General features: G+C 44.2%; 1 protein-coding gene across 4 annotated transcripts in view; it reads right to left on the bottom strand.

Moving 5' to 3' along the window:
- The window catches only part of AZI2 (5-azacytidine induced 2), a 171,953-nt gene that overhangs the window by 82,188 nt on the left and 64,450 nt on the right, over window positions 1-25,315 (bottom strand). The gene's annotated exons all lie outside the window — the stretch shown is intronic.

The following is a 25,315-nucleotide window of genomic DNA, read 5'->3' as shown; positions in this document are numbered from 1 at the left end:
ATGGCAAAAAAGACACCATACGGTGGCCCGTCTCCGGGGAGGATGACACCAGTAGGCACCCAACCTCCATAGAAGAGGGGGCATCCGAAGAAGAATCCACTGCATGACCTCTGTGTGGAGCCGTAGAATCCGCCGCCTGAGGCAGGACATCAACACAATCCGGCACCGAGGGAGACGCCGGATAGGGCTCCTCCAAATCACACCGTGCCGGGAACCTGAGTGGAGATGGAGCAGAGGTGGCCGAGGGGCGGCGCCGGAACAACGCCGACTCAACCTCCACCGAGGCAGCCGCCTCCATGGAGGAAAGAGAGGGGCCGGGGGAGTGACACGAAGCCTCCGCCAGCCTCGGCCCAGGATGTAACAGAGGTGGTCCGGTGACCCATGCGGCAGCGCCAGAAGCGATTCAACCTCCAACGAGGCACCCGACCGTCCCCCTGGTGCGCAAGGATGCTGTGGCAAAAAGTTGCCAGATTCAGTCTCACGCCTGGGGATACTTCTACGTTAAGGAATCTGCGGCTAGTAGTCTCTATCAGATACGTTGAATCACAAGCAGGGTGAAGAACAAGGTGTTACATTTGCACGTTGTGCACTTATTTTTACTACTCGCCGGAACCGTGTACCTCGCCACTCCGCTGTGCCCACCTTCAACGGTGCAGCCACGTTTAAACAGCTGATTGCGCCCTCACAAAAGGCTGTAGGGACCTGACAATGCTATCGGAATGCAAGTCATGCTGTAGCTGCAGTTTGTACACACCCCTGTGTGTACTTTGGAACCGAAGGCCTTTGGCGAAAGCTGTCCTTTAATGGAAGTGAAACAAACCAGCCAGAATTGTTGCACCCGAGATGGTTTATTTTGAGTCTGAAGCAGTGAGTAGTACCCAAACCGGCTATTAGGATAACTCGTTAACGACCTGCCGGTAGACATTGGGTGCAACTTGTATGTCCATTTCAAATGCAGGTGAGGCATAAGCCTGCCTAATACTGCACTTGCTGATCCTAAGCACATTAAATAAAAGGCAATACTCTTTTCCAGTTTTAATGGCCCTAAGGTTAGTAACTTAGGAAGGAATGGAAGTCGGAGTAGGCTCAGTCAGAGTTTAAAATCGTGACCCACAGATATTTCATGTTTTAGCAGCGAGCACGATTAACTCACTAAGCCATCCTGCAGCCTATAGGGACTTAATTGGGTTGACCCTTTTCCAGCATTTGCCCCTTATCAGCTTCTTATTAGTTGCTGAAGCTGCATGGAGAGGATCAGATGAGAATCTACAAACAACTCTTACATCCCTGCCTTTTTATGTTCCCTCAGCGAGCAATCCTGCGAAAAAGGAGTTTCGAGGGGTACCGAAGGGCAAGCAAAGTGTAACAGGCTGCTCACCTTATGGCTATATATGATGGATAAATGTACACCCTGAGTTTGGTCCTAAAGGTCTCTCACCCAATACAAAATTGAGCGTTTTGAGCTTTTCGGAGGCAGTTTGTAAATACTCCGCAGTAGGCCTTTGTGTGGTTTAAAAATGAGGCACATGCACTTGAATTTGGTTCGTGGGAGCCAGTGGGAGCCTGTCCCAGCTTTGGTATCTTGATTCCTTCCCACCAAAGCCTCCTGTCAGAAGGGCCACAGCATTTTGTCCCAATTGCAATGTTAAAGATATGTTTTAGCCATGCTTATACTGTTCATTCGTGCCATCTATTCTGGGATTCACAGTGGAGCCAGTAGTCGTAGCTGAATGCACCAAATCTGTAACCTTTCTTGGTGACAGATATAGAACATGTTTTTAAAAACTAGAGTTTATCTTGGGTAAGTTGAGCTCTAAAAGTCTCATCAAAATCCAGCTACAAGGGACCGTTTCAGAAAACACTTTCTTTAGTAACTGTTTTGCGCACGACATAGGCATAAAGTTCTCCTGAAGTTCCAGGAGTAAGGCATACTGAATCATAGTAACCTACTTCATCTAATTTTCCAAGCACGTGGACCAAAGGACATGGTTTCATTCTTGGGCTCATTCAAGCCCAACCCGCTTACTCAGTGTTCCATCTCCCAAGGAGTAGGCAGCCCTAAAAGTGTGTGGGCACCCATTTTACTTTTAAGTACTTGTGTTTCCGAATGAGGTGGATATGGTCCCATATACATTAAACATGCAAGGGGCAAATGTCTTTTGAGGTTGTGCCCAAACGCCTTTTTGGCATTACCTAATGTTGAAATGGAGTTTGTGACTCAGAGGCACTAGCGGATGTTTTGTTTTACATCCTTCAGCTGTACATTATATTAATATGGGTAGACGTAAACACCTCAGATTTCGCAATCAATGCATTTTATGTACATTTATTAAATTGGTTTTAGCCAAGACCTTTTGATTTTTGCTACAATTATATTTAGAATATACTTAATGCTAGGGAGTTTCATCCAGCCCTGTTCATCTGTTGGTCTGCTATGGTTTCATTTATGTAAATATTTCCCATTTCAGTTGTGTGCATGTGATCCTTGCAACTGAGGCATGTTATTACATCAGGACTTAACTAAAAGCCCTTACGTTTCAATGTGATCTGTGCATGAAACAGACAGCACATTAGGGTTTATTAACACAGATAATTTCTGAGAAGTTAATGAAAGGAGTTGCTCTCTTCTCATCATTTTTCTTTCTTTTATCTCATTCTCATTCTCTGCATTTCCTTTGGCTTGGATTTACCCAGTTTACGTTGTTCGAGATTCATCCTCGTTCTTGACTTTTTGATGGTTTCTACATGTGTTACTTTGGACCTGCCTGTCCATTTTTCACTTTCCTGTGGACATCTGAAAAACGGGTCAGACATTTTACCACTGCCATACAGTCCTAAGGGGTTATCTAATCTATTAATTGACACCGTGACCAACACATTGATGCTTGTCTGGGGCTAAACCAAGTGCCGCCTTGATAATAACTGAAGAAAGACAGACACCACTGTGCTCTACCCTTTAGAATATCCTCCTCTTAGTCAACGTTTTTTTGTTTCCAGGTCTTGGTCTCTCATCTTATTCTTGCCTTTCTACTTTATTTTCTCTCCCTCCTTTTTCTGTCTTGTTCTACTGTTCTATTCTCTCTATACCACTACCATAAATAAGCTACCAGCTACTGAGTGACAGCAGAGACAGCATTTCCTCTAGCTGGTTCTACGGAGATACAATGGAGCCGGACCCTAGAAAGGGAGAATGAAATAGGCCACAGTGGCAGCTCAGCCCTCCTAGCCTACATCTCCTTTCCAGTTACTACAGAGGAGCAGAAGTTTCAAGCTGCCTTGTGCCTGATGAGTAGCTCATCTTCCCCGTTATACTTTTCAAATTGTATATGCATGTATGATGGTGCATTCACAATAAGTAAGCAAAAGTACTAGAAAGCAGATGAAAACCATATAAAACAAGTTACTTACCTGTACACAGTGGTTATCCAGTATTTCCATATTTCATAAATTCACATACTTGAATCTTTCCCGTGGTCATGGTGGGAGTTCCAAGGTAATAATAACAAGTAGTGCTATATATAAGCATTGAAAGCCATAGAGAAATCAAGTGACATTGGCAACCAATTCACATTGTTTTGTTAGGACCAACCATCAACCAATCCGAGCCCAGCCCCTGAAGCACTATTTCCCTGCAGGGCCATTATACCTCAGATCACAAGCAAAAGTGTTTAAGGGAAAGAATGTCCGAGACATCCTGAGTGGTCGGCCCCAATGTGGAGGTAGGAGGGTTGCATGTGAATCTATGAAATATAATCAATTCTGGAGAACCACAGTGTACAGGTAAGTAATTTGTTTTTTCTAGAAGATTTTTATATCTTTCATAGATTCACATGCTTGATTCAGACTATTAAGCAGTATCAAGGAACAAGCATTTGCAATGCAATAGGTCTCGCATTAGGAAAGTTTGAGCTATTGGTATTGTAAATGACAAATTTTTAATTTATGTTTTGTTTTTGAAAATAGCGAAATTAATAGCTTTGTCATTTACAATGCCAATAGTTATAACTTTTGCAAATGTGACACCTATAGCATTTGTAATGCAATGTGTTGTATTTACGTGACTTGCATGTATTGATATTACAAATAACAACGGCTTCTAATTTTTTAAAATAATTAATACTTGAATAAAAGTTATTGTAATTTATAATGTCAATAGCTTAAAGTTTTGTAAATAACTTGTGAAGATTATGTTCAGTGTATTTTATTGTGACGAAAATCCAAGAACAGAAGTGAAATATTAACATATTTTTGTTACATTTGTAATAAAGCTTAAAACATTGAGAGAACATATTTGAACCAGTTGTGTTTGAATGGTTGCACAGATTGATGCTGTGGGGAGCCGAGTGATGTGATGGCGAATGAGTGATGCTGTGGCGTTCAGTGATAATGTGGTGGCGCATAGTGATGTTGTGGTGCCCCTGAGTGCTGCTGTGGTGGTGCTGAGTGATGCTGTATGCTATGCTAAGTTTTGCTATGTTTTGATATCCTATGCTTTGATTTGTTATCCTATGCTGTGTTTTGTTATGCTATGCTATGTTTTGTTATGCTATGTTTTGCTATGCTATGCTACGTTATGTTATGCTAGGTTTTGTTGTGTTTGGTATGCTATGCTATATGTTTTGTTTTGCTATGCTTTTATATGTTTTGTTTTGCTATGCTTTTATATGTTTGTTTTGCTATGCTTTTATATGTTTTGTTTTGCTATGCTTTTATATGTTTTGTTTTGCTATGCTAGGTTTTGTTTTGTTAAGCTATGCTATGTTTTGCTATGTTTTGTTATGCTACGTGTTGTGTTTTGTTATGCTATGTTTTGCTATCCTATGCTGTTTTGTTATGCTATGCTATGTTTTGCTGTGTTGTGTTTTGTTATGCTATGCTTTGTTGTTTTGTTATGCTATGCTATGTTTTGTTGTGTTGTGTTTTGCTATGCTATGTTTTGTTGTGTTTTGCTATGCTATGTTTTGTTATGCTTTGTTTTGTTATGCTATGCTTTGTTATGCTATGCTATGTTATGCTATGCTATGTTGTGTTATGCTATGTTTTGTTGTGTTTTGTTATGCTATGTTTTGTTATTGTGGAAAATTAATACGGTTTGGTAAACATTATCTGCGCCATCTTGCCTTTTCCCCCGATGCCACACTTTTTGTCGTGCACACCCGCCATTTTAGGTGCCTTGGTCAGAACCACACTCTGCACGCCGCTGACCCCTAGCACGGCTCTTCGCCCTCACAAGCACATCCCCCGCACGCTGACAGCCCCCCCCGCTCTCACATGCCTTGGGTCATAAACCCCTCATTCACGCAGCTCTGCCTCGGAACACCATCCTGTTCCCAGCGCGACACTTCCCTCCATCCCTTTCATGGTCCCGGATCCCTTGATAACACCCCTCTTTCCTTTGTGCCCGTTTGTCTCACTCGTTCCCAAGCCGCCACCTGGCCCTGCGGATACTGTCATGGCCCCCTTCCTCCTGTACAGTAGGAAACACCCCCCCCCCCGTCAAAGGATCCTTGAGCTGATCAAAGCCCCCACCCCATGAGATCCGATCAACCTCACACATTCCATGAATCGGCGGAATGTCCAGCTGCGCGATAATCATCATCTGTTGTGACCTGGGTGGGGACTTCAACTGTAAATGTGTGTGGGAACGGGCCTGAAGCGGGGATTCCGAGGATGTCTTTCCGTACATCAAAGGGTTGACAGAGATGTATTTTTTGCAATAAAGTAATAAACCTGTGTATAAGAGGCCAGGCCTCAGAGATGCAGTTAGAGCACCTCGTGACGATACTTGCTGTCCGAACTGATGTGTTCTCCTCCGGAGAGAATAAACCCTTGTTTCCAGCCTTCCAGTCTCCAGCGCCTGCCTCTTCATTGATTAATATTTTGTGGGTGAAAGAGGCGACAACGCCGGGCAACACTTAAGGATCTTTGTTTATTGGTTGCTTCCTACCTTTTTACATTATGTTATGCTATGTTTTGTTCTGCTAGGTTTTGTTGTGTTTTGTTATGCTATGTTTTGTTATACTATGGCATGCTTTGTTTTGCTATGCTTTGTTAAGTTATGCTATGGTTTGTTATGCTATGCTTTGTTGTGTTTTGTTATGCTATGTTTTGTTTTGCTATTCTATGCCGTGTTTTGTTATGCTATTCTATGTTTTGTTATGCTATGCCGGTGAGGGTGTGTGAGGGAGGGTGAGGGGGTGTGAGGGTGGCTGAGGGGGTGCAAGGGTGAGGGGTGTGAGGGTGAGTGAGGGTGTGTGAGTAAGGGTGTGGGGGCGAGGGGTGGTGAAGGGTGTGTGAGGGTGTTTGAGGGTGAGGGTGAGTGAGGGGGTGTGTGTGTGTGTGTTTGAGGGTGTTTGAGGGTGTTTGAGGGTGTTTGAGGGTGTTTGAGGGTGTTTGAGGGTGTTTGAGGGTGTTTGAGGGTGTTTGAGGGTGAGTGTGTGTGTGTGTGTGTGTGTGTGTGTGTGTGTGTGTGTGTGTGTGTGTGTGTGTGTGTGTGTGTGTGTGTGTGTGTGTGTGTGTGTGTGTGTGTGTGTGTGTGTGTGTGTGTGTGTGTGTGTGTGTGTGTGTGTGTGTGTGTGTGTGTGTGTGTGTGTGTGTGTGTGTGTGTGTGTGTGTGTGTGTGTGTGTGTGTGTGTGTGTGTGTGTGTGTGTGTGTGTGTGTGTGTGTGTGTGCGCATGTGTGCGCATGTGTGCGCATGTGTGCGCACGATTGCGCACGATTGCGAGAGTATTTTGGCAGCTGTATTCCTCCTTCACACACATTTGCACAAACACATTTCCAACTGGAATACGTGACCCTGTGCTCTCTGCAGAGAGCCCGAGGATTAGATAAGCATATTTTCTTAACACCTTTCTGACCCACTCACAGGCAGTGAGAAAGTTGTAGTGCTTCAACGTCCACTCCAGAGCTCTCATTCGAGGCCGTTATAAACACCTGAAGGACGATTCCGTTGAAAGTATTCACTATATGACAGTAACATACGTGCACGAAAACAAACTAGAGAAACACGAGGTCCATCGCTGGCATGTTTTTGTTTGCTTACTTGTGGCTGTTTCAGATTTTCAGGGCATTTATGAGAGCAATTGACTACCTAATCTGTGACACTTTATAGGGAGTTAAAGACGGCTCTCAATACCTTTTTTTCCTGCAAGTTTATTTTTTTCATAACTTATTCTTGTAACAAGCCTTTCTTGTAACCCAAAGACCGCAGTTTAATCTGACAACTATTTTGACAATAGCTGTCACCAATTTTCTTTCTCCCAATTCAGAACCAAAATGTGTTAACGTTCTTGCTGGTGGCAGACGTGGCCAAAATTTACCAGTTTAAGCCAGTGCCACTCATTAAGACCAAGAATATACTTCAATTGCGAAAAGAATGTCATTGGATAGAGTTATTTGGGCAAAGGGAGAAGAATATTCATCAAAACAAATAAATGCACAGTGCTGGTCTTTGGGACAGGATTACTTTTTACTGAGTTCTTCATTATTGCGGTCCCACGATGGCAGCTGTGCCCAGAGCTGTAGGGCTCCCTTTTGCTGCGGACTACGTTTTACTTCAAGCCAGCGAGCGTTACGTGCATGAGGCCTCTCGGCTCCTTAGTAATGAACTCAATATATATAGGTCTGGTCAACGACGTCAGTGACAGTCAAGGTGAATATGTTGTCTGGAGGGAAGTGGAAGGGAGGCCAGAAGCGTCAGAAAGCTATGTGAAAGAGCAGCCGCTGAATTTGAACTGAGCACTTTGGGTTTCTTTGCCTCCCCTCGGAACGGACTTTTGCGGACCTTCAACTTGCACCGGGAGGAATTGCTGAGTGGGGGATATTGTACACCCGCTGTAAGGGCCGGGGCTGCGAGACCCAGGGTGCATTGCGCCCTACCAACACAGCGCACCTGGTGCCTCTTCCCGCCCCCAGCCTCCCCATATAACCAAGCCCCACAACGCACTCGTGGGACGCACGCGGGACTCAGCCCAGGGCTAAGCCCGGGCAAAGGGCAGGCCGTTTGAGGCCGTTCGAGAACGGCCGAGACCGGGACTGGGCCACCCCCCTTGCTCCTGTTACGAACTCTGAATTTCACCACCGTGCTTCAAAAAACGAACCATGACGACAGAGAAACCAGGAGCAAGAGCACGCTGACTGCTGGAGCAACAAAAGGTACTTTGGATAATTATTTTTCCAAAGCTGGGTCTCTCTTGATCGACGAGATAACAATACTGGAAAGGCGCATATCCCAAGAAATAGAATGGGTCCGAAGATCTTCTATAGGGCCCATAGAGCATGCAAAGACTCCGGAAAATAGACTGGATTGTATCATTTCTGAGAATGGGGAAAATGCGGTTGGTGGGATGTTAGCTTTATCTAACTTAACTAATTCTACCCTGTACAACATTGATAATGATATAAGTGTTCTTGACGAGCTTAGCCTTTTACCCCTACCCCAGATCCAAGCGCAACAGACCCTCCCCTCTCCCATTGACACTATGGCTAATATGGATGATATCACTGATAGTGCAGGCTGCCTCACGCAGAGGGAAAGGGAAGGTGCCATACCAAAAAGGAAAAGAAGGGCACAAAACACTGGAGGGCGAAAAGCGAAAATCCCCAAGCATAATGGTATAGTGGAGGGTAGCAGACAAGGACCAGGCAAAAAGGGACCCACTTTATCAGATAAAACCATACCTCCTCCCACTGTCTCACTGCCATCGCAGGCACCAAGTTTGGCAATCTCACCTCCCCCTGTAAACATAGATGCCTATGATCTCACCTTACCCAGGATCGAAGCACTTTTTAAGACACTATTAAGTCCCTTAGACACACGCTGATCAAAGATTGAACCCAGGCTAGCAACGATAGAAACAACTAACGTTCAGCTTACTGACACTTTTAAGATAAATAATAACACAGCGAAAGGTGGGACTGAGCTTAGGAGTAAGAAGGCCATACCCAAGCCCCCACATAAGGACGCTGGGCTAGCTTCTAAGTCATTGCAAACACACCCTCCCGCAGGACATATAGCTACTTCTTTGGTGACTGATTCTACTTTACAAACACAACCTCTGTCACTCCTCAGGTGATTGATCGTAACTTAGGATCTAGCCGCCCACAAAAGGAAGTTGCTGTCATCCAAGATGTACATGCCATCATTAAAAAACCTAGGCCAATGAATCTTCCGCCAGAAGCAAGCCCGTACACAGTCATTTTGGCTGGTGTACCAGAGCTGAAGCCCGATTACAAAGAATCCGTCTTACCTCTGAAAAATAAGGTCACCAATTGGCTTTCTATGAACAGACCTTTACCTCATGGAATTACTAGCGGGGTTCTTATGGTTAGGAGAGTCCCATGGTTGGGCCACACAGAGAAATCAATAACGGAGATTGCGTTATAATTAATTTTAGAGATTCTAGGACTGTTTCCCATATCTGCAGCTGGCCGCACTCCGAACAGGAGACATCCATCCAGTCGCTACCCCTATCTTTTTTTTATCCACCATCGTATAATTCATACGAGGAGGAGGGCTGGCATACAATTGCCAGGAGGGGGAGAGGCTGAGTTGATAGAGCTAGGGGCGACTTTCACAACCCCAGACCACACCAGCCAGACTTCTTTCCAACATTTAATAGATATAGTTGTCTGGACATGATGGACTGACATAATCTGGGTAGGAGGTCGGAGACGGGTAACTCTCATAGGGTACGCAAAGAAGGAAACACTAGTCCCCATATCGCAAGCTTTGATAGCATATTGAAGAACGAGGATAATAATAATAAGAGGATAATAATAATAACAAAGTGACTCATTTAAATATCATGGGTCCCCGAACCAATCTTGAGGAACCCAGAGTTGAAATACGGGAACGACCTTCTAGTATTCTATCACAGTCTAGTATAGTGGATATAGTGACACTTACTGCTCCTGTCTCGAATTCTAGATCATCCTCACTCAAGATATTGTCCTGGAACGTGGCTGGCCTGGGGAATAAATTGAACTGTCCTGACTGGAGTTCGTTTATGGAGGGCAAAGATATATGCCTGTTCCAGGAAACCTGGGCAAGAGAGGCTTCCTTCACACAGGCTTCGCGGCATTTTCGATTCCGGCGAAGTGGGGAGGTAAGGGGCGTCCCTCGGGAGGCCTTGCAACCTGGGTGGCTGTAGACCTGGGCTGCAAGGCTACACCTCTCCCTTCAGCTTCCAATGACATCCTTGGGGTTTTGTTGGAGTGGCCGAACTCGAGTAGGCTGATTGTAAATGTCTACTCCAGACCAGTAAACATCAGATACCATTGATCAACTCTCGGTTTTCCTCAGTGATATCCCCCAGGGTACACCGTTTGGTGGGAGGTGACCTCAACTGCCACTTTGAGCCCCTTCCAGGTTTATTGGATGGACTATCCCAGGAGGAGGACGCGGTGTTGCTGGTACCTCCTTCGGTAGCTCCTCCCCCAGAGCCTGGAGTCCTCTAGCTCTTCAAACCATTGCCCTAACTCTGAAGTGGGGTATGCGAGCTTGTAATGAACGTATAGGCTCAGATATTCCACCCAAATGTACATACCATAGAGAGGGCAGGGAGTCCAGACTGGACTATATCCTGGTTCAACTCTCCCTGTGGTTGCACATTACTGACTTTCAGGTAATAATCAGGGAAGACAGTGACCACAATGCGCTAGAATAGGAATACGCCATTCCCGACCTAGAAGACAGAGGGGCTGTGCTAGATGTCGTTGCCCCAGGGTTGGCGCTGACAAACAACAGACGGCGAGTGAGGTGGGAGAAGCTATCCTCCAACTCTGATAAGGTCTGCAAACTTTACTCCCGGCTTATACAGACTCTTGAAAAGGTCTGTATAATAATGGAGCTCCCTACCTCCCAGGACACACACAAGGAATTATGGATGGCACACGAGAATCTCATTGAATTCGTGGCTGAAGCCCTTTTCACCACAGGAAAGAGGCGGAGTCACGACCGCCCCAGCTGGCATAATCAGGCTTGCAGGAGGCCAAATCAGATCTTCTGACATCAATTAAGGATGGTGCAGATAGGCCTGTAACCCAGGCAAGAAGAAGGGCTTATAAGTGCCTGATTACCAAAAGTGAATGGGAATACGAAAAATGGGAAAATCTTACTACATCATTAGCCATCAGGGACTCCCGTAAATTTTGGCGCATTGTTAACACGGGGTCCAAGGAGCTAGCCTCGGCAATTGAACCTAATATTTCAGATAAGACCTGGCAGGACCATTTCCAGTATCTTTATAAGGTTCCCGATGATGCTACCAATGACACTCCTAATATTAACGTAACAGTGGAGGGGGATCTCTTTACAGAGACGGAAGTGCGAGCAGCCATCGCAGGGCTGGCAGCAGGCAAAGCGCCAGGATTGGATGGCCTGCCTGGTGATTTATTCAAGCAAGAGCCTGACGTATGGACTCCCTACTTGGTCCTGATATTTAATGCTGTTTTAAGGGGTATGGAGGTTCCCTGTACTTGACTGGGCGCAGAGATTGTTCCCATATTTAAGAAGGGATCACCTCTGCTCCCAGCCAACTACAGGCCTATTAGCCTCATAGACGTACCCCAGAAGCTATTTGGCAGGCTGATATTAGACCGCCTCCAAAATTGGATAGAGGAATTCACTATTCTTAGTCCTTATCAGGCGGGATTCAGAAGAGGGGTCTCCACTACAGACCGGATCTTCCGCCTGAACCTCCTGTTTTGAAAGACTGCGGTAATCGAGGGCGGTAGCTTGTACACGGTATTCGTGTACTTGCGAGCCACCTTCGATTTAGTACCCAGAGATAGACTTTGGATTGTACTGTCGGAGCTGGGCATTCCGGCTGATATCCTGACCATTTTGATAAGACTACACCAGGGACATTTCGCACGTGTCCGGTGCGGAAGAAACGGGGCACTCTCTGGCAGGTTCCCCGTTGACAGGGGGGTGAGACAGGGTTGTGTGCTTGCACCGACCCCGTTCTGCCTCTTTGTCAACAGGGTAATTGCCCACCTGACCAGGATGGGTGACATTGACGCTCCCAAGTTGAACGGCAGCAGGGTGCCCACTATTATGTTTGCGGATGACACCCTGCTGCTGTCCAAGTCCCCCATGGGAATACAAAGGGTCCTGAATGGGTTTTCAGCGTTCTGTGTGGAGCAGGGGCTTGAGATCAATGCTTCAAAAACCAAATTTATGATTCTCAACCCCCCTCCCTCAACACGCCCCAACCCTACTATAAGTCTATTAAGACTAGAGAGGGTTTTTATTTTTGAATACCTGGGCGTAACCATCAATCAGGATATGACGTGGGACACACACCGGACCAAGGCTAACATGAAATTGGTCCAGTTAACGGGTGGTATTTCTAGGATGGCAAGTAGGTCGACCTATAAACCTTTTGGTGCCGCCCTCGAAATTTATAAAATGCAGGCTAGAGGGGCAGTTCTACACGGAGGGGAATTGTGGGGTCATACTCCCGCTCAAAATCTGTAGACTACTGAAAACAAATTTATCAGGCAGTTGGCGGCATTACCTGCAAGCACCCCGCTTCTCCCGCTGAGACTTGATCTAGGTCTCAGACCTATTTCGGAGGAACTGGGACTAAGACCAATTACCTTCTGGCGCCGTATCTGGAGTACGCCTGAACTTATGAACTACAGGTACAAGCTCCAAGAGATTCTTTGTCTACCCAAATCAAGACAAATCCCATGGTTAAGGTACATCAAACAAACATGTGAGATATTAGGTAGACCAGAACTATGGCTAGATCTATGTAATGCATGCAGCAGAATCCCACGTAAACTCCTTGTGACGGACTTTCACGAGCTGATGCTAATAGCTACAAAGGGGAATACACGGGAGGGGTCTCTGACAGATATGTTTATCAAATCTAAAGACTCGTACCAACTTGAATGTGTGCTAGATGGCATTACTCCCGTCCAATGCAATGGCGTTATGGCACACTTCCCATAAGGGCATTTACCAATCACTGGGCCCAGTCCCCATCTAGAGATCAGTGCCCGTCATGCTCACACCACCTGGAAGATGAATTGCATATTATATTTTTCTGTAAGGCTTACCAAAGATCCAGGAAATACTGGCTTGCTCCCCTTCTTAAAAACTTGGGCTTCAGCCGATACTTCCCTGCTTACAGAATTTTAAAGACAGATCTCTCACCTCCGACTGTGTTTGCGGTAGCAAAATTTTTAACTGCGATATGGCACATCCGCACCAGTCTTTTGAAATAGGAGTCAGACTCGGTATGAATGAACTGTATAAATGATTTATAACTGTAATACATAGCAAATTATTTTAATACGTTTTTTATAATGTCTTTTAATGATGTTTGGTGGATATCATTTGTATTTTGACTGAATATTTGTTTGTACATCTTTTATGATCTAAAATTGATCGAAATAAAGATTGAAAAATGAAATGAAATGAAAGAGATGCTCTCGCCTAACTCTGGTGCCGCCGGCTACATCAACAAGCTTTGTCTTTCTCTCCCAGGTGCATAGTAATAGCTGATCTGGGCCAGAGACGCCACCCCTCCCGTCCCCAAGATGAGCCCACAACACATTTTGAAAAACTGTGCTTAAGTTTTCCTTAGCAAAACTTGAAAAGGGCATGATGGCTGCACAGCTCTTTTGCGCAGCCGTTACGGATCATTTTGGAACATATTTGAAATATAAATAGATCTTGGTACGCTCTGCTAGCATAGACTGATATAGACATATCTTGGTACGCTCTGCTTGCATGGACTGGGGCACAGGCATATCTATATAGAGATTTCTATAGGCGCTGGCTGCACAGGCAGATCTCACCATGGAAGGATCTCTATAGTCAAGGACATTCTAAGGATTTTGGGAGCCTGGGGACAAACGTATGTTGGGGGCCCTGTTCGGAGCAGCTTTGAATGTATGCTGCAGTTTCAGCTCTGTCATGTCATCATTGCCCAGATCACGGACAGTGAAAGAGCGGACTTGTCCAGACTCTAGCGTTGTTCCATCTATTATTCGGGGATAGTAACGTGTGTTCTCGATGCTGTGACGCAGCTGCAGCTCGCTGATATTGATGCAAATAATCTCCCTGACGCCTCCCACTTCTCGCATGTGAGGTCCTCTTTTGATCTCATATAAACCTTTTTATTGATGTTGCACGAATCACAAACATAACATTTCTCTGCAAAATGTCCGCTACAGAGGCACACATCACTCACATTTAAAAAAAAATGCTTGTTTATATAGTGCGTACTTTACTAGGTGTGTGCAGGAATCAGTCCATGGACCAAACTATTGAAAATTAGTAGGCCGCCGGCCCGAAAACCGGAAGTTCAGCAGCGTGAAGCCGGTCGTGGGGCGGGACTTCCGCCTTCTGCGTGAAGCCCGCACCCACGGAGTGCCTGGCAGAGAGCAGCAGTGGTGACGCGGGGCTCCCATGCCTGAGGGAGAGCCCTGTGGTGGCTGCACAGATAAGGAGGAGCAGCGGAATCCTGAACCGGACGGAGCCTGTAGCCCGGTGATCGGGGCTTAGTGGGGGGGGGGGGGGGGGGGTGTGCACGTGTGTGTGTGCGAGTGTGCGTGAGTGAGCGTGTGTGAGCGTGCGTGTGCGTGTGTGTGTGTGTGTGTGTGTGTGTGTGTGTGTGTGTGCAATTGCGAGAGGCTGACTTGCTCTGGAACTGGGACAGGAGATATGCACGGTGCGGGCCTGTACCTGCGAGCACACATGCTGAAAACGCAGACGGCCCTGCGCGTGCCCATCCCCTGTCCCACTTTCCCAGCAAGTGGATAACAATAAGGGCTTCGCTGGACGCAGCGCTTCGCGCTGCTTACACCAGCTCGACCTAAAAAAAGAGGCGGTGGTATGGCAAAACCACTCTTCTATAAAGAAATAACCATGCTGTAAGAAAGCAACTATCAAGAGAAAAAGACAAACTTGTATTATTTTGAACAGAACACATTTAAGACATTGAATAATCAGGTAAGTAGGAAATAAGATTTCTGTACCTTACTGAAAGAGGTGGCGTAATAATGTTAGCCCAACTGCGGCATCAGCTTTCCACGAAGAATCCAAACAATGTTTGGTGAAGGTATGGGCATTAGTCCACGTTGCCGCTCTACAAATGTCCGGTAACGAAACTTCGGCAGACAGGGCTGTGGACACGGCCACTTTTCTTGTAGAAGGCACCATAACCTATGCTCACAATGTCCTTCCTGCTGTGTTGTGGCAGAAAGTGATGGCTGCAGAAACCCAAATGAGCTATACTGCTCCATGACAAAGCGTAACCTTTTTTAGGTGGAGCAAATGGTATTAGAAGCTGGTCGGATTTCCCAAAAGTCTATTTTTCTGTCTATATAAAACTTTAAACATTGCCTCACAATCGGAGAATGGAGGGTGCTTTCAGTGCTGGACGAAGGGTTCTTATAAAAATGTCAGTACAATTGGTTCATTCAATGGAACAAAGATGGAACTTTCGAAATTAATTTTAGATTCGTTTTCAATACCCCCTTTCATCCTTGAAATGCAAGAATGGGTCGGTAATCATGTAGGTAAGGTAATAATTGTTCTGTAGAAGATTTAAAGGGATGTAGATGGTTACTGAAAAACTGTTCCCATTTCTCCTTGAAGGATTTACTTGTGGCATTCGCACAGGACTGCTAGAATGGACCTACTATCTGGTGGAAAATTTAGCAATCCGAACTTATTGTCATGAGGAGACAAGTTGATACATTGAACAACTGTATTTGCGGATGGACAATCTGACCTTTGTTCATGGAACGGAGGTTCTCCAAAGGTTTGAACTGAATGTGTGGGCATTCTGATAGGAGAAGAAGTACCAATATTGACTTGGCCATACTGGAGATATCAGAACGAGGCGGCACAGTTCTTGCTTCATTTTTCAAATAACTTTGAAAATGAGTGTGAAAGGAGGAAAAGCGTAAGCGAACATTCCTGTCCAGGCTATTAGAAATGCATTTCCCCAAGACTTTTTCAGAGGGAACCAGAATGTATACATTTTGCATTTCTTATTTTGATGAGTTGCAAACAGATCCAGATTCGGGGTTCCTCACTGTTTGAAAATCTAAAGTAACTTCAGATGGTTTATTTGCCATTTGTGACACTGTTTCGCCATTCTGCTCAGAGAACATGCCCATTCGAAATCCACCCCAGGGATGTGCTCCACTTGGAACGAAATGTTATGGGTAAGTAACCATTCCCCTATTCGCTGAGGTTGAGAGGCATTATCTTCGATTTCATTTCTCCTTGCTTGGCGAGATAGAACACGGTTGTGGTATTGTCCGTCCTCACGAAGACAGATGAATTGCGAATCCGGGGAAAGAAGGACAGGAGGCCCAGGAAATCAGCCTTCAACTCTAGAAGACTGATGTGCATTTTTGTTTCTCGAGAACCATTTTTTTATGAATCTCCAGATCTTGAAGGAGAGCCTCCCTCCTCCCAACCTTTCAAGGAAGCGTCGTTGTCATTATGAAATGGGGGCTGAGTAGAGAACTGGGATTTTGCTGTAGTTACCCCCCCCAACACACACACATTTTGTTCCCTTTTTAGCTACTAGATGCTGATTTTCAACAGTGCACGGAGGGCTACTAGCCAGACCTCCGTTCCAGTGCTCCTTCCGTTATTGAGCTACAATTGGCAAAGGACTTTGGCACCCCTGTAAGACCCTAGTAAATGGTACCCCAGGTACATAGGGAATGGGTACTAAAGCGGGTCCCTAAAGGCTGCAGCATATCTTATGCCACCCTAAGAAACCCACATGCAATTTCAGGCTGCTTGATATGGTGCAAACCATGTGTTAAAACATGACATGACACTCTTGTGTGCCATAACAAAGTCACTGCATCGAATATATGCAAGTCACCCTTACAGGGGGCTTTGAGCTCTAAGGCAGTGTGCATTATGTTTTAAGTGAGGACATATCTGCATGAGCAGATAGGCCCCTATAATGTCTAGCTCCACTGCTGGATATTACAAATGAGTGGGGAAGCCATCTTAAGGAATGTACTGGGCACTGGTCAAAACAAGTTTCCGAGCTACATAATGGCTTCACTGAAACATATGGTGTTTGGAATCAAACATTGTGTATTAATAAACCCACACTGATGGATTTATTAATACATGCACCCAGAGGGCACCTTAGAGGTGCCCTCTGAAAACTTACCAATGGCCAGTGTGCTGACGGACTTGTCTTAGCCAGCCTAGCACCACCAATGCGTTTCTGACCCCCGGGGGTGAGGGCCTTTGCTCTCGGGAGGTCAGAACAAAGCCTGCATGGGTAGAGGGTGTTTACATTCCCTCCCACAGGATGAACTGCAAATTAGCATGCCAAGGCAGGGGGCTTCAACCCGCCCACCTCCTTTGGTATGCAAATTTGGCTTCCCCTCACAGGAGAGGATGCCTACCCATCCTTGACCAGGGCCCATTTGGCACCTAGACAAGGTAGCAAAATTAGCTATGAAAGAGACGTGTTGCATTGCCAGGGTGGACAAACCTCTAGGGTGGTCAGCTGAAAGTTAATATGACTTTAGAGATTCCACCATCTTGTGTGTGGTGGAATTAGGAATTCTGGGACAGTGTGATGCCCACTCCTCAAAGGATATTGTCATCTAGGGGGTGTAGTGACCCCCAGGGGTAAGTAGCCCTTTGACTACTACACTTCAATCACCTTAACACACCTAAATGAAGCATTTCGGGTGCCCACTGGTACCAGGACTTCCACGGATGAAGAGTGGACAAAGAAGAGTCATGCCATGTCAACTTAGGAGCAATGACTGACTTGGCGCCAACTCGGCCAGCCTGGCTGCTGCCCCCAACAATCGTAGAAGAAGAAGACTTGTCCTGCCACCGCTGTGCAGTCTCCACGAAACCCAAAAGTCTGACAAGGCTTCGCTAATTGCCTGAAGAAACTCCACTGGAGTAGAGAAGCTACTCCTCTGCAGCCCCAGGCACCAAAGTGGTGAGATCTATCGAGCTGTTGTTCCCAAGCCAGACAAACGTAGAGGACCCTATGCTCCTGAAGGTCAGATCTGTCCTACCACCGATTGAGAGGACACTAGGACCAACCAGAGCCACACAAGACCAATACCCGGGTACTGGACCCCTTGCAGTAGCCATGGCTTCTTGTGCCCAGTAGGACACCAACGCTGAGGAAGACTGACATGTTATGATAAATTCAACAATAGTAAGCTGTTGGATTTATCACTACCAACCTTTTAAGTCCTTGAAATATTATTTTAGCTCACTCCTGTCAATAGTTATACTGTATTGCAGTATTCCCAAGTTAGCCTATGGAACACAAATGCTACAATAGGGACAAACAAAATTGGTAGTTTTTTCCTCACCGGGGCATAAAAAAACATTTTTAAATGTTCCTGATTATTTTTACATGGCACCCTAACCGGGGGGGCCACCTAAGGTAGACCTTAGGGGTGACTTATATGTAACAATAAGGTTGTTTAATTATTTGGAGGTATCTTTAAATCTAAAGCCACATTTGCATATAATTTCAATTTAAAAGCAGCTTGCAAAGCAGGGGCCACTTTTAAAATGACAGCAGGCAACACAGCAGTGCAAACTTGAGTGCATTAAATCTGCTGGGCCTCTAAACATACATTCTCTAATTTAAAGATGGTAAGGCTTGTACATACTCATTACAGAGAAGCATCAAAGTACATGAACTGGCAGGGAAGAAGCCCACAACAACTCCTGCCCTCCTTAAATGATGCAATTTCCATCGCTTTCCCACAATCCCCACACTTGGATTCCCAGTTGAAAACAAGATCCCAACACATATTCCCCTCATAAAATAATGATAAGAAACTAACATATCAAAATGATAAAAACTAACTGCAACTAATACACACTAATCCTGAAGGAACAATATAAGATGCAGGAGTGAAATCAAATCTTAAATGTAATAAAAGAAAACCTAAAACAAAAATAAAACAAAATAATGGGCATAACAGAAATATAATAATAAATGATTACATCACAAAATCGTTTAATTTGTAAGGTACACTTTTGGTTTTGAGCGATTTGTCTCAGACTATCTGTTTGCCCACTTCCTTACATTATTTTCCACGTACTTGTTCTGACACTCGCTCACAACCACGCACAATGGACACCCTATCTTCATTCCAGCATTTACTATCCTACAAAACAGCAACTTTTTTCAGACTTTCTGCAATCTCACAGGCCCGGAAAATCGAACCTTTCTTTTACCACCAATGGGTCTTTTGATCCTCACCATGCCACCCTCTTTCACAGTCAGTTCCCGCGACCTTAATGTGATATATTTGTTTTCGCCAATTTTCTTCTCGCTCCAACTGCCCTTAAAGTATCCTCCAATGGAATAGTTTTACCTATCCATACTCTGTTCATTTTTGATCCTGGCACTCTTCCTTTCAATAGAAGAAAAGCTGAAACCTTGGTATCAGTGTTAGCTGTGGTACGGACAGAGGGTAAAAGATTCTTTACCCCCTGCATCCAAGAAAGTCCATTGACAACTGCAAATTGTCTTTTAACACGCGGTTACACCTCTCCACAAGGGCATTTCTTCTAGGGTGATAATATGATGTGTTAAAGTGTTTAATCCCAAACTCTGTCATAAAATCCTCAAATTCTTGAGCTATGAACTTCAGACATTGTCAAACACTACCTCATCAGGGAATCCCTTCTCTCAAGAAAATGTCTTCCATCACACTTCTGACAGATGATGAAGTAATACTATTTACAAACTCCATTTTCGTCTATCATGAATAATAATCTATCAGAACAATTTCCTACTTTTCCATACCATTAATCACCCTCACAGATCCCCTATGTCCAGAGCTGATTTGGACTAAGCTTTCTCAGGAACAGTTACAGCATTGATTGAACTTTGCACAGTCACTAGAGTTTTTTGTTTTTGCAACATACTGAATACACAACCGTACATACCGGTCCACCTCCCTGTCCATGCCCGGCCACCAACAAGTATCTCTTACACATCTTCTCATGGCACGCATACCTATATGGCCCTCATGTGCCAACTCAATTACTTTCATTTTCAAACTCTCAGTACCAATACTTCTGCTCTACAAAGAATACAGTTGAAGCCAAAGCTCATGGCCCACAGGTCTATAAGCATCCAACAAGGCACCTGACAATTTGTTTTTAGGCCAACTTTCCTCACAGGTCACCACATTTTTTAAAACAGCGTCAATCTCAAGAGCTTCACACCAACTCCTGTTCAGAAATTGCAGTCAAGGTTATGTTAGATAATTTTTGAAAACCACCTCTACTTACTCAATATCATAATATTCACTCTTATCTGTCTCTTTTAGCGGCAACCTAGATAAACAACCTGTCAATGTTTTTCACACCTGGTATATACTCCATCTTGTAGGGGTAAACATGGAGTCTGCACTGCCATTTTGCTATCCTATGGACAACTTGCTGCCCCTTGAGTGGTAAACATGTCAATTAATGGCTTGTGGTCAACAGGCAGCACAAACTCCGAGCCCCACAAATACTGATGGAAAAGATCAACCTCCAACCAACACTCCAATGATTCACATTCCACCACAGAATACAAAGCTTCTTCACCACTCAGCCCGCGGCTGGCAAACACCACTAATTCTTTTCTTCCATTCCTTTTCCGTAGTAACAGCACCTAACCCATACAGGCTAGCATCAGTGATAACAATGCTGGTATCCTTGGTGACAAACAGCTTAAGATGAATGGCACTGGAGACATACAACTTCATTTCTTCAAACTTCTTGCCGTATGCATCACTCCACACAAACATTTCTCTTTTTTTAGCAACAACCTTAAATTGTGTGCACTTTCGGCACATTTAGAAATACATTGAGAATACTATTCCAGCAATCCCATAAAGGAAAGTAACTGATCCTTCTCTTCTGGCACAGAAGCCTCTGCAATGGCCTTCACCAAATCTTTTTTTTGTTCTATGCCACATGCCAATACTTTGTGCCCGAGATAATTTACACTCTCCACAATAAATTTACATTTATCAGCCCTCAACATCATTCACTTATCCTTTCACACAGACGAAACTCCTGTCAGCCTTTTGTCATGACTAGACTCACCGCTAGCATACACCAATAAATCATCTTGGAAACGGAAGACTCCTACTTCCTTGAACAGGGAAGAAGCCCACAACAACTCCTGCCCTCCTTAAATGATGCAATTTCCATCGCTTTCCCACAATCCCCACACTTGGATTCCCAGTTGAAAACAAGATCCCAACACATATTCCCCTCATAAAATAATGATAAGAAACTAACATATCAAAATGATAAAAACTAACTGCAACTAATACACACTAATCCTGAAGGAACAATATAAGATGCAGGAGTGAAATCAAATCTTAAATGTAATAAAAGAAAACCTAAAACAAAAATAAAACAAAATAATGGGCATAACAGAAATATAATAATAAATGATTACATCACAAAATCGTTTAATTTGTAAGGTACACTTTTGGTTTTGAGCGAGTGAACAGGCGGTGGAAAACAGCCAAAAATAGAACAAATGACATCCTCTTGAAACAGAATGCAACGCCCGGAGTGACAAACGAGGTTAAATGCTGTGACTTGTAATCCAACACTATTTGATGATATGCGGGTGCCATATATAAAGTAGTAAAGCACTTTGCCCCTTTTATCAATGAGAGCATCTGTGTAATATCGGGTGGGGGGGTGCCTGTCCACCCAAATCCTTTTATTTAAATCTCTCAAATCAACACACAAGCGTAACAACCCTTTCGGCTTAAGCACCAGAACCACCGGTGACAATCATTCAGACTCTTCTATGGGCTTGATTATATCTTGTTCCTGCAGCTTGTGCAATTCCCTTCGTAACTCATCTCTTATCATCAATGGAACCTTCCTTGCCTTATGCACCACATGCTCCACACCTTGTTTAAGTTGTATTTGTGCTTGAATCCTCTCAACATGCCAACCTTTTCAGTAAAAAACTTTGGGAAATGTCATCTCCCACTCAGATACTTGCATCGCCCTAACACTCATACATTCTTTAAAAAAAGACGATCTATTTTATTAGGATCCAGAATTATTTCCAAATGTCTTTGTTCCTTCCAACCAAACAACGAAGAGCCATACTTGGCTACATATACTGTAGAAGCAAATGTTTTTCCTTTTAAAAAATGGTCTCAAATTCTCAGAGTACCTCTATAAGTTTTCCCCCATACACTATGGGTTATATGTTCGATTTCCTCAAAACAGAATCTTTTTTAAAAATGTGTACCAGTCATCTATACCAATCAATGTGAAAGGTGACCCAGAATCCACCATCATACTCATGATAACTTTACCCAAACCACCTTGACAATACGGTCTTTTAATACCTGATATGTTCAACATGAAAACATTACCGGCAGAACAATCTGCGTTGGTTCTTGTGCCTTTCTCAATGCTTAGCACAACTCTCCCCACTTGAATCTGAAGAATTATAATGGTCATAATTTTCATTCACCACAACTACAGTTTTAGCTTTTCCTTTATCCTTTGCCCTGCCCAGCAAAACATCCTTTTCTCTTGCAATAAACACAACTGTTATTCACTGCAGGGCCATTACGAGAATTGCTCAAACGAGAAAGACTGCCACACCTATAACATGTTAATGGTGGTTTCTTTTTGCATGTTTTTTGATCCTTAAAAAATTTATTTTCTCCTTTACCAGATATTTTCGCAACAACAGACTTGGTGTCAGGAGCTAGACACATTTGTTCCATATACAATACAGTATTTTTAGTACCAGCAGCCAACTCAACAGCTCTACTCAATGTTAAATTCGGTGTCGTAAGCAAAACCTCCTGCATTTTTTATTTGTGTGCTCAACCACCTGATCATGAATTAGTTCATCCTCAAACTCTCTATATTTACATGTTGCAGCTAGCATTCTTAATGCACCGACATAGAATTCCACTGGTTCACCTTATAAGTGATGCCTTATATAACACTTGTGCCTTCTAACAAAACGCTTTTGCGAGGTTTGAATCGGACATCAAGCATTTTCATTGCAGAAGCAAATTCAACCTCCACATCTCCTTCACCCAAAACGGTTTGTTTCAGTAAATGTTTTAAAATCTTTCTTCCTTCTGCACCCAAACAATGTCTTAACAAAGCATACTTTTGCTTGTATGTGATATCATCACCATCTATGGCCTTGACGTAGGCCTCAAAACCCTCCTTCCATTGTTCCCAGTCTATACCAGTCAGGACTGGGTACAAATGTGATTGGTGGCACAATATTTTGCTGCATTATGATTTTGGATGCTATATGGCTAGTAAAAAAAATATATATCACACCCTATACATAAGTATATACTGGAGACCAATAGTAACAAGGAATACCAATAAGATGAGATATCACATATGCAAATGTGGAGGGAGGAGGTCTAAAATGGATATTCCATGCACTTTAAATAACATTTCCAATGGTGTGCATGTCACAGAACAGAATGCACTCCAATGCCACACAGTAAATACAGCAAATAAAATCAATGTGTTACTGCAGTTACTATTATCAAAACACAGCAATATCTGAAATGCACATGTGTCAGTATTGCAAACTTGTAGAGCGCACTTGTGTAAATGCAATGGAGAAGTTAGTGGAGGGAATACACTGTGCGTATAACCGATCTGACAACACGACAATACCTGAATTATGGTGCGAGTATCACTGAAATGGCAACAAGCAGCAACAAAGATACTCGTACGGACACCTGCTGCCCTCCGTAAACCTGAATCGCAATAACAATGCAGCCATGGTTATGGTTACATGGTTCAGGCAAGAACATAGCCAGCCGATCTCTAGATGTGAGCCTGTGGAGACGTGGAGCAGGCAAGAACCAATCAGGAAGCAGAGACAGGAGCATGAACCAATAAGAATGTGATGTTCTGTATGTGAGCATGCGCAGACGTGAAGCAAGAAAGAGCCAATCAGGAACCAGAGACAGGACAGAAACCAATCAATGTGGCACAGGAACGCTAGGCACGAAGGGAGGATAAGTTAGGCAGTTCGCGATGACGTGGCAGTTACTCTTTCCAGAAACGCAGTCACTGGACCCTGGTAGCACACCTCAAAGTTTGCAAACCACAAATAGCAACCTTCGTCCTGCGCTCGCCTTTGTCCTGTGTGTCGCCTCTGTCCTGCGCACCCGCAAATGCTTCCAAGTTCCTTAACAAGGCTACCCACTCAGAGGAACACAGATGAGATGCCAAATAAAAACAGGTGGACCCTGCCAGTCGGCGTGTCGTCAAATTAAAGATGCCAAATACATGGGAAGGCTTGTATGTACTCTTTATTGAGGAGCATCAATGTACATGGACTGGCAGTGAACAAGCTCACACCAACTCCTTCCCACGTTGAACAATGCATATTACATAACTCTCTCACAATCCCCACATTCTGATTCCGGGTTGGAATCAAGATCCCAACACCTACCATACACTAGGGACTTACAGGTAGGTTGTCAGTACCAATTTTATTTACACCTAATTACCATGTACCTTTTAATCAGAGCACTGGGCCTGGTTACCAGAGCACATGGCACAATCAGAGTCATTTACCACCAGTATCAGTCAAAAAATGTGGATATCAGGGCAAAAAGGATAACTTTCCCACATTATAACATCCCTAAAAGCTCCCTTGACTCATCACAGTAGAAGTCCACACCGGTGCCTTGTCAAATCAGTGTGAAGAGGGGCATGTTGATGAAGCATGCCACCACTGGATTGGTGAGGACTTTTATCCTTAAAAGAACATAAAACATACAGAAGTGGCCTGCTCCTCCAAGCATCAGAATCCTGCTCACTGTAGGATGGAAAACAGCCTTCAGCACCCTTTGGGATACTGTCAAAAGAGGTATTGTGCAGAAGGGGGAAGGGAACTAAGGTTCTCTGCTCCAAATAATTATATAGAACAGATGGGGACCGTCCCTAGAATTTTTTTCTTATTGTCACACCCAGTAGGCAGGATATAAAGTAAACATATCTCCTGCCTGCCACACACATTTCTGTAGTTTGATAGAACTACAAAACTGGAAACGTTGAAAGAATGGGCGAGAGTGCACTTTGAAAATGTTGTGTTTGCTTTTGCAATACACGTTGCAGAGCCAACAGATGTTTCCTATGAAACCTACTGGCTTTGAAAATGTTTAGCCATACTGTACAACAGGAACGGTAATGGAATGTGGGTGGTCAGGTAGGAAGAATGGCAACTGAGGTAGCAAGGGGAGCAACACACAGACAAGAAAGGAGGCACACGAAGTATAGGAGGG

This window comes from Lissotriton vulgaris, chromosome 10 (assembly GCF_964263255.1).
Source record: "Lissotriton vulgaris chromosome 10, aLisVul1.2, whole genome shotgun sequence".
Classification (NCBI taxonomy): Eukaryota; Metazoa; Chordata; class Amphibia; order Caudata; family Salamandridae; genus Lissotriton; species Lissotriton vulgaris.
This window is presented reverse-complemented; position numbering and strand designations above follow the sequence as displayed.